The sequence below is a fragment of the Gavialis gangeticus genome, unplaced genomic scaffold, assembly GCF_001723915.1.
Source record: "Gavialis gangeticus isolate Ggan-Ray unplaced genomic scaffold, GavGan_comp1, whole genome shotgun sequence".
Lineage (NCBI taxonomy): Eukaryota > Metazoa > Chordata > Crocodylia > Gavialidae > Gavialis > Gavialis gangeticus.
In genome coordinates, this window is record NW_017729009.1 from 7385899 (window position 1) to 7394343 (window position 8445).

Genomic DNA, 8445 nt, shown 5'->3' on the forward strand with positions numbered 1-8445 from the left:
GGGGGGGGGGGTTGCCCAGAATGTGGGTGTGGGTGCTGTGGGGTACATCAGTGAGCGATAATTGGGGGTGCTGCATAATGCCGTAATATTTCCTCTGAGTGCATGCACTTTCTCAGTGCTTCCTGGCCACCCCACCCAAGGGGGGAGCTTAAAGCTTAAAGAGGACAGGGGCTTTCAAAGCCCAGGCTTTTATTATTTTGACCAAGACACAGTGGCCAAACCAAGCACAGGTGGTGGTGGGCTGGCCCAGAATTTTGTTAATGCGGGGAGCACTAATTGAGTGGGTGCAGTACACATAATATTTCTGCTGAGCGCATGCAGCTTTTCAGGGATCAGGAGTTCAAACAGATGACTGGCAGTAATGGAGAACAAAGCAAATTCAAAGTGAGTTGCAGGCTTGACTAACTGCTAATATCCACTACAAGCCAGCTACCCCTTCCCCTCACCCTTCTACAAGCCAGCAACCCCAGTTCTCCACCCTTCTACAGTTCCCCTCTTGCACACAAGGAACATGAAGTGAAGAATCAAAACAAAGCACGTAGAAACCTCTATTTACAAACCATATATTAGCCACAATTAAACCACAGAACAGCTATTATAAGAAAATGATGCATAATTACTACAACACAGGAATTTCATTTTACTACTGTAATGATGCATGAATCATGAAAAAATCAATCTAAGCAATAATTACTTCTAACTGAAAGACCTTGGCTCTAAGATGGATGTTCTGAGCCTGACTGCAAACTGCTAGATGGCAGAGCACAGATCCACACTGGCCTGTCCCACTCCCCGGCAGGAGCAGGGCTGGTAGGGTTGATGACCAGCAGGCGTAGAATCATTGCAAGGAGCCTGGTTATTATTTGCCAGTCCTCCTGGGTCTGAGAGAGCTGCCTGGGTTCAGCATAATTCCTGTTGTGCTGGACAGCCATTAATCTGCCCATAGCCAGATGGATCTGTCTCACCATCTCACACAACCAATTCTTGCAGTCCCTGAGGGCATTCAAGATCTTGTGCAACCTGCCTCAGTAGCCTGCATGTCCTCAGCATGCTTTTTTTTGGATGTGTTTTAGCCCTGCTAGGTCCTTTAGCCCTGTGTACGCCATGGCACAGGAGCAGGCTACCTAGTGACCCATGTGTGAAGACACCACTCCCAGTGAGATATGGTCTGAACTGCTGAGCAGTTTAGACATAGCCAGTGAGGACATGAAAGCTAACAATACTCATCCGCTATTCATAAGCGGGCACGCTTAACACTCACGATCAGGCTCACAGAACTCCACTTCTTAGGTTTACATAAAACCAGCGAGTGAATTAATGGCATTAAGGGGACAATTGCACTGCACCCAGCTGAAAAGGGATGTTTTAGAGGTGCAGGGGTTCCTCAGAGTTGTTGCTGCGAAAAGCCTGGGGATTTTTGCTGTGTGCGCAAGACCTAGGCTCTGAGACCATTGCAAGTTTTGACACCGGTCAGCAGCATTCACCTGGCACATGCTGGCGCCAGGTGGGGTCAAGGCAGGGAGGGGAGACACTGTCTGCACCAGTGGCAACTTTTTGTATCTTATTGGCATGCTTGTTCTGGACATGTTTCAGCCCTGCTAGGTCCTTTAGCCCTGTGTATACCGTGGCTCCCAGCGGAACATGGTTGGAACTGCTGAGTAGTTCAGAGATAGCCGGCAAGGGAATGAATGCTGACACAACTCACCTGCTATTCATAGAGTGGGTGCACGTACACTTATGCAGACCTGTCAGCGGCATTTATCAGGGCTCCCCCCTGGTGTCCTAAAACATTCATTACACAAAATACCTGCAAATTGTAGTGACACTTGGGGTCAAAGGGGCTCACTACACATGAATTATAGCAAAACCCGATGGACAAAGGGGCTTACCACATGGTATTCAATGAATTACTGTGTACACGTGACAGATTAATGGCTGCACCATTCCAAGTTGCATCACAAACTAAACTACATCAGGATGGGGATTAGTTTATGATGATGCAACTCACTGAAATCTCCAAAAGCTCATGTATGTGTAAAATGTCATGTGATTAAGTGACACAACAGGGCAATTTATATCATGTACAAGTGCCCAATGTCACCCTCTGTTTCTATAGCTGCATTAGGATGAAAAAAAAATATGAAGAAAGTACTAGAAGTATACTATATTCATTATACAGCTGGTAAAATTGACTTAGCTGCACTATAAGGGATTCTTAATGGGATATCTGACTCTATGATCATCATGTCAATGTGGCACTAACATGTCATATGTTAGTGAGGGCATTTTATAGTAGGGACCCAAACACATGTGGATTCATTGTCAACTATCCAAAATTTTTCAGAATTCTGTAGACTCATCTCTGATGGACCTACATGCTCTCCAAAGCAGATTTCTTCCTGTTGTTTTTGAATGAAAATAAGTTTTATGGGATTAGGACAACACTAGGCAAAATAAATTGAGGGCTTTTCAGGTTAAATATGCTGCTGTTCTCCCTTCCAGATCTAGTGCCAGAGAAAATAAAAGGTACAGTTTCTGCTTTGTAGAGATGGAGAAGTGAGTACATATGTGTGGAAGGGAAAGTTAAAGATGAAAGTTGCAGGTCAGTATTTTGGTACACTGGGCCTATTTGTCATATGGGCTAGTTTAATGATGTAAAGCAATTGACTCTAATTTGTGTATATAATTCCAATTATGAATGAAGGTCAAGTATATATTTGCATGCCTGGACAGCATGAACATATGTTAACCTATGTTTGGTGTTACCCAATGCTATTCATTTTTCTCATCTCTGAATTCAGCAAATTATATACCAGTGGGGCCTGGCCCCGTGCTCTGAAGAATTTAATTTTGGTGATTTTGTTATAATGCATAGGGGTTTTCATGGTTAAAAATAGTGTTTGGGTGTTGAAAACAGAACAAGGAGCAGCGGTCTCAAGTTGCAGCAAGGCAAGTTTAGGTTAGATATTAGGAAGAATTTTCTCACTAGGAGGGTAGTAAAACACTGGAATGGGTTACCCAGAGAGGTGGTGGAAGTTCTATTCTTGGAGGTTTTCAAGACCCAGACAAACAAAGCTTTGACTGGGATGATCTAGTTGGGGATGGTCGTGCTTTGAACAAGGGGTTGGACTAGATGACCCCTAGAGGTTCCTTCCAACCCTAATTTTCTATGATTTCTATGAAAACCTTATCCATGCTTTGTTTGGTATGTAGACTCAAGGATTTATCTTCTGGATTTTCAGGTAGCAACCTAAAATTCATGTAAAGTATGGCATGTGTATGAGACAATGTCATTTTGTCTTTTACAAACTAAATATCACTTGGCACCAGTATAAAAACGGCCCTAGTTTATCTGCTAGTTGAAAAGCATCTGCACTATTGCAGTATAGGAAACCCTCGCCATTCGCAGGGGGTAAGTTCTGAGGATCCCCGTGAATGGGGAAATCCACAAATACGTTCATGAACAGTGGTGGGAGCGCAGCGGAGGTGTTAGCCTGGCGGTGGCAAGCATGGAGCTCCCCCAGACACCACTGCTGCTGTCAGTGGCAGGGGTGAGGGGGTGGGAGCATGGGGAAAGAGCATGCATGGGGAGAGAGCATGGTACCTCTCATATCATGGTACATGACTTTCAGGCAACAAGTCATAACTACCATGGATTCTCACGAGCAGCAGATACTTAGACATATTACTCAGGTATCCCCTTTAAGACTTCCTTGGTTAAGTAGGTAAATGATACTTATGGGATTATACATTTGCTTTATGTTCAGGGTGTGAAAGCGCTAAATAATTCATATTGTATTCAAGCTACTTTGGATCTTTATTTATCAGAATATTTTCACATCCTCCATTAGGGTGTTTAAATAAAATCAATAGAGTATCCTTACAAGCCAAGATTAAAAATGTGCCACTGTATCTCAATGATGATAACACGTGTTTTAAAGATCTGTGTTCTAGGAAATGTTTAGCATTACCAGTAAGCTGCAGTTGTAGACAGCATTATTGATCTGAATATCAATCTTTGGATCCTCGAATTACTACCTTATGCCTTCGAGACACATCTGTATTTTTTGCCCAAATGAAACAAGTTTCAAGAAGCGGAGTTATAATCCTCATTCATGTCTGTCATGTGAAACTGCTTTAGTCACTTGCCTCCTGATATTCTGTTCAGAAAAACCCTTCCTGCACGCACGCAACCCTTCTTGTACATACATGCACACACTTCTCAGAAGGTACAGGCCTGACTTTTCATGTGCAATTACTGGAACTGTGCAAGCCAATCATTTAACTACATTTCTAAATAGTGAATCTGATGCATCTGTTGCTGTTTTCTGAGAATTCATACAAGCATATTTCTGCAACTCTGGGCCTAATGTATCCAATTATTTATTTTTACTGCTGGTACAGAGGAAGCTGGTAAACATATGTAGTTGCTTAACACCTTTCATTATAATAGATTCTTTGAAAAGTTTTCACTTCTTCATTATTCATCACAGTAGATATCTGACTTTCAGCGGGAAGAATCCCAAAGTTACAGAAGCACCTGTCCTTTGTCCAATGAAACTGTATTCAGATCTGATCGAGACATAAAGTGTGTTTTTTAACACCCACCATTTCCCTTGCTTTCCACTAGAAAATACTGGCAGCCTGCCAAAGTGGCTGAACATTTAGAGGCTCGGCTCAGGCTGCCACCAGAGCAGCAGTGGCGGCAGCCTGTGCTGAACTACTAACAGCGGGTGGAAGCCAGGGGTTCTCATGAGTAGGAGGGCTGTGCCCTCTCGTAAAGCACTGGGCCCACCCGGCATATGGGTCTGGTAGCTCGTGTCTCCCACCACTGCAGCATAAGCAGAACCTCTGTCAAATCCTGGCTGGTAGGCCTGTATGAAGCGGCAAGTATTCGCTTCAGGTTTGGATTCGGCCGATTTGGAGGGACAGCAATTCAATTTGGAGATTCAAATCACTGTCCCAATTCAATTCAGCTGAATCGGATCTGAAGATTCGGCGCCGCTCCGAAGATTCAGCCACAGACTAAACAGGCAGCAGTCCACACCATGCTGGACACAGCTGCCTCCACCTGGAAAGTCTGTTTTGGTGGGTGGAGGGGGGAGAGAAGGGGCATGGGAAGGCAGATCAATGCCTCCACAGCAAGGGAGGGATTGGGGCTGGGGCTGGGACAAGCTGCCCAGCTGGGGCAGTGGGGTGCAGGAATCGGGGATGGGAATGGGGATGTGGGCACAGCAGGGCTGGGAGCAGAGGCTATGCCCTGCTGCCCCTTGCCCAGCCGGGGCAGGGGGGGCGCAACGAAGGGGCGGCTCACTCTGGGCAGAAGGGGGCAAGCAGCAGCAGGGAGCAAGTGGCAGCTGCGCATTGGCCTTGCTCCCAGTGCTGCTGTGCCCACATCCCACACCCTCCCCAAGTCCTGCACCCCCCCCCCCGCTCCAGCTGGGCAGCTTGTCCCAGCCATAGCCCCAATCCCTCTCTTGCTGTGGGGGCAGTGATCTGCCCCCCCACACCCTTTCCCTCTACGCTCCGCCAGCCACAACAGACTTACCAGCTGGAGGCAGCTGTGTCCAGCATGGTGAGGACTGCTGCCTGTTTAGTCTATGGCTGAATCTCCAAAGTGGCACCAAATCTTTTCCAAATTGATTCAGAGGCTTATGATTTGATTCAGACCTTTTCATTGGTCTCCCAATTCGATTTGGATTTGGAGATTCGGCCACCCAATCTCCTTTGAATCGAATCACCGGAGCTTCGCACAACCCTGCTGGCTGGCATCCCCAGTAACTCCTCAGAGTCAGCACATGGCAGGAGAGACTAATCACCCTTCTCCTGGCAAAACGTGGGGCAGAAGCTTCCCTAACTAGGGATGAAGGAATGTGTTTTAGGTCAGTGCAGGTTTCACCACAAGCATCCATGGACTCAGCCCCAGGAAAACATCCTTTGCTTTTTGGGGAACATATTACAGTTATGCATAATAGATATTGTCTTTTCCTTTTTCTGGAAAAGAAAGAGAGGAAGAACTCAAGCCAAAAGCTGCTTAAAGCTAAATCAAACACTGAGAAATTCCTCTGCTCTGTTGTGTACTTGTGACACAGGCTTTCAGCATGTGCTAACATACTTTTTTTAAAAACACCCCTGCATAGGATAGGCAGACAAAAGGCCTGGACCACCAGGAGTACAGGCAGCCCTAAGAATTTCCTAGCTTCTAAGTGCTTGGTTTTGCAACCTAATTAATAGATATGGGGATTGTGTTAGTAAATGTAATATATTTGTAAATCAACACTGGTATGTCTGGCAGTAGGCACAGAAATAAAGGCACCTGCTGGTTTGAGCAGCAAAAATCTAACTAAAAGAAAAGGAGAGAAGAGCACAGGGGAGCCTGGAGGACAGAGTAACTCTACATTACATATGTCGTTTATGTTTATTGCCTGGGGGTGCTGTGGAAGAAATGAGTCTGTCAGAGGGAATAGCATTGTAGCAGGCTTGCCTTTCGGAGCTTGGGTTGAGTCCCAGGCTTGAAATGTTGCTGTTTTGATTGGTGGGGCCCATCCATCAATCAGGAGGCAGCAAGAGGAGTTAAGTCGCACCCCTTTCCTGAGGGGAGGGGGAGAGGTTGTTGTGTGTTAGTGGTGTGATGTCATGCCTTATATTTTGTGAACTCTCCTGTTTGTTAATTAGTAAATGAGCAGAGTCCTACCTAGGGCTCTATTGGGACCCCCTGTTGCTATTATTTCACCTGTTGTTTGTTTGTATTTATTTGCGGCTTATTTATTGTTCACCCATACTTATATATAGTTTATCTGTTGGCTATCTATGCTTATTCTGGGGTTTATCTGATTCAGATCAGATACTTACTGGTATCTGGAGCACTGGTGTAAGGTTTTATACCATTTACCCACAGGGTATTGTTTATGTTATTTGTTTAGGTATCCTATAAATATATATTGTACATATGTTTATATCCATGTTTCTTTTCCTTGTGATAAGTTAATGTAAATAAATGTGTATATAGTTAAGTCCCCTGACTGTCCTGGCCTGGCTCTATAGGCACGGAGGGAAACTAAGCGGTCTGCAGTTCCCACCCCACAGCACACCTGCCAGCTAACAATCCCCTTCAATTGGAAGTTACTTGGGCTATAGCATCTTTCAGCTCACCGCTCTTTTTACTGAAGATTATGGCAAAAGTCTAGCTGATTTCAGTGGAAGCAGAAAGAAGCCCTTTGTGCTTTATTCACCAAAACTCAGCAGTTTTGACCAAGGTGCGCTCACCTAGCTATCGGGGTGTGGGCACAGCTGGTGTTAGATTCTGATCTCTTTCTTAGGCACCAAAACATGTGGTTGAAGAAAGTAAATATACTTCCAGACCTCCTCATTTACCTGTCCTCAAAGATGTAACAAATACACGTCTGCTGTGTGACAACTTAATAACATGTGCTGACTTTTTAGGAATATCACATCTGTAGACTAGCAGGTAGACTCTTGAAATTCCAGGGGTCACTGCCCAGAACCTATTGAGTCCCACTAACCTTCCTAGCCAGAAACCAAACCCAGTGTTTACTAGGGGTTTGTGACGCGGGCCGCATTCGATACAGATTCAGATTCAGCCCAAATCAGGGACAGTGATTCACTTCATTGATTTGGATCACCGTCCTTGATTTGATTTGGCCAAATCTGAAATTGAAGATTTGATGCTGATTCAGAGATTCAGCGATTTGGACATAGACACAGCTTTATATGTTTTTTCTACATACCTCGAGGTACCAGCACAGCTTGTGAATGCTACAATGCTGGGGCGCATGGAGCATCCCACAGGAGTGTGGGAGGGGGCCCTCCATGTGCTCAGCAGTGAACCTGAAAGTGGACCAGAACTACTTCTGGTCCACTTCTGGGTTCGCCAGGGAGCCCGCAACCCTCCCAGCTTGGCTATTGGCCATGGGGGGACCTTGGGTGCCCCCCAGACCCAGGAGGCACCAGTCACCAAGCCAGGAGGGGGTGGGGCCTGAGCACTCCCTGGTGAACCTGGGAGCAGACCAGAAGTGCTTCTAGTCCATTTGCTGGTCTGCTGCTGAGCACACTGGGGAGCCCCCCATGCTTCTGTGGGATGCTCCATGTGCACCAGCATCGCAGCATTCACAAGCCACACCGGTACCTCGAGGTATGTAGAAAACGCATTTAAAGCTGTGTCTATGTCCAAATCACTGAATTTTTCCGAATCTCTCTGAATCAACTTGGAGGGTTCCAATTCGATTAGGAGGGATTAAAGCATCCTCTGATTTGATTCAGATTTGGAGATTTGGCCACCAAATCAGGCCAAATCTCCACTGAATTCATAGATTCATAGATTCATAGATTAAGGGTCGGAAGGGACCTAGTAGATCTTCTAGCCCGACCCCCCGCCAGGGCGGGAGAACAACAAAAACCCCAAAAAGAGAAATGGGACTCAAACGA